Source organism: Nymphaea colorata, chromosome 7 (assembly GCF_008831285.2).
Source record: "Nymphaea colorata isolate Beijing-Zhang1983 chromosome 7, ASM883128v2, whole genome shotgun sequence".
NCBI lineage: Eukaryota > Viridiplantae > Streptophyta > Magnoliopsida > Nymphaeales > Nymphaeaceae > Nymphaea > Nymphaea colorata.
In genome coordinates, this window is record NC_045144.1 from 16,037,286 (window position 1) to 16,039,588 (window position 2,303).

At 36.9% G+C, this 2,303-nt stretch overlaps 1 long non-coding RNA gene across 1 annotated transcript; it reads right to left on the reverse strand.

Annotated features, from left to right (window-relative positions):
• Positions 1-773: 773 nt before the first annotated feature.
• Positions 774-1,894, reverse strand: LOC126410264 (uncharacterized). The gene is made up of 2 exons (XR_007573936.1): positions 1,607-1,894; positions 774-943 (listed from the first exon to the last, which is right to left on the reverse strand). It is a non-coding gene; the product is annotated as an uncharacterized LOC126410264 (long non-coding RNA).
• Positions 1,895-2,303: the final 409 nt, after the last annotated feature.

The following is a 2,303-nucleotide window of genomic DNA, read 5'->3' on the forward strand; positions in this document are numbered from 1 at the left end:
AAATTTCATGGCCGAGGAACGGAGCATGCCCGAATAAACAAATGAAGCTCAATTAATAAGAAGATGATAAAAACAACTGATATCCTCCTCCATTCAACTGATATCCTCCTCCATTCAACTGATATCCTGCTCATTTGAGCAGTCCGAACCATTAAATAAACATCAATTTTATATGAACATCAGTTGATATATAAGTTTAGTACTAGCATATGTGTTGTTTGGGTTGTTGTCGTTTTCGTTGTGCAGTTGGCCACTATAAAAAAAAATGTCACCCGTATAGTGCCTACGGTTATGGATAAGAGAAACTTAATCATGGTTGCAAGGATGTCAACGGATAATACACAAAAACTCACAATATTGGTGCCAAACTATATTTTTCAAAATGTTTAGATGTGCATCCATCAGTACTAACCACATGTGTATATAAAGTGTATGCAAGTGGTTTTTGATACAATCTAGTGTGTATATATATATATATATATATATAAGTATATCTTAAATTTGTCAATGTAAAACCAAAGGAACTTTAAAGAGCAGCCCTCGGCGATGCCACTGCTCATGGGTGACAGATGGACTCTGATTTCACTTCATTGGTTCCTTTTTCCAAAAACGCAGCTATTTCAAGTCAAAGCGAAGCTCTTTCCCATTCTGATGTTTTTTCTTAGTATTGGATTAAATGGTTGCCGAATTCCTGCAATTCATAAAACAGTAAACGCTGATTTCTGCAAATTGAGGATCTCTTTCTCTTCCCCAAGTAAAACCCACATATTAGAAAAACATTAAAAACCTATTATTGAGACTGTAAGTCCATTTGCATGGGAAACATTAACAGCCATTTCCGTGTGCATTTTTGAGTACCTATATAATTTACTGCACATGTAAACAGACCCTATCTTCAACCTAAAGCGGAGAAAAGGAGCGGGGAAAAAAAAGTAAAAGAAGCCTAAGGAAAAGGAAACATATAATATACAAGGAGAAGTTCTCACCCTGTCACATGTTTCTCTCTACTCTGCGGTGAAGATGTCAAGCTTATTATCTGCCAACCTTGAAAATAAGCAGCTTTCTTGAATTCATAGCAGGTAAACTCCTTATACCTAGATTTCTCTTCTCTAAGGAACAATGGTATTGGCGCCACTTTTGCAGACGGAGATGGCGCGCCTAAGTATATCATTGACAATCTGGATTTCTTTCCATTAGCCAAAACTCTGTGCCTGACACTCCTAAATTTACCATTTGATAATCTGCAAATATCAAAAATCAGTTCATCCCTGAGAAGGTTGGTGCAATAAATGGAGTGGACGTTATTAAGCAGTCAGTCTCAATTTGGGAGACTGTGCAGGCAACTGCCCCCACATGTCCAAATAAAAGAGTAAACACTGATTTCTGCAAATTGAGGATCTCTTTCTCTTACCCAAGTAAAACCCACATATTAGAAAAACATTAAAAACCTATTATTGAGACCGTAAGTCCATTTGCATGGGAAACATTAACAGCCATTTCCGTGTGCATTTTTGAGTAACTACATAATTTACTACACATGTAAACAGACCCTATATTCAACCTAAAGGGTAGAAAAGGAGGGGAAAAGAAAAAAAGTAAAAGAAACCTAAGGAAAAGGAAACATATAATATACAAGGAAAAGTTCACACCCTGTCACATGCTTCTTTCTTCTCTGCGGTGAAGATGTCAAGCCTATTATCTGCCAACCTTGAAGAATAAGCAGCTTTCTTGTATTCATACCAGGTAAAGTCCTTATACCTAGATTTCTCTTCTCTAAGGAACAATGGTATTGGCGCCACTTTTGCAGTCAGAGATGGCGCGCCGAAGTACATCATTGACAATCTGGATTTCTTTCCATTAGCCAAAACTCTGTGCCTGACACTCCTAAATTTACCATTTGATAATCTGCAAATATCAAAAATCAGTTCATCCCTGAGAAGGTTGGTGCAATAAATGGAGTGGACGTTATTAAGCAGTCAGTCTCAATTTGGGAGACTGTGCAGGCAACTGCCCCCACATGTCCAAATAAAAGAGTAAACACTGATTTCTGCAAATTGAGGATCTCTTTCTCTTACCCAAGTAAAACCCACATATTAGAAAAACATTAAAAACCTATTATTGAGACTGTAAGTCCATTTGCATGGGAAACATTAACAGCCATTTCCGTGTGCATTTTTGAGTAACTACATAATTTACTACACATGTAAACAGACCCTATATTCAACCTAAAGGGTAGAAAAGGAGGGGAAAAGAAAAAAAGTAAAAGAAACCTAAGGAAAAGGAAACATATAATATACAAGGAA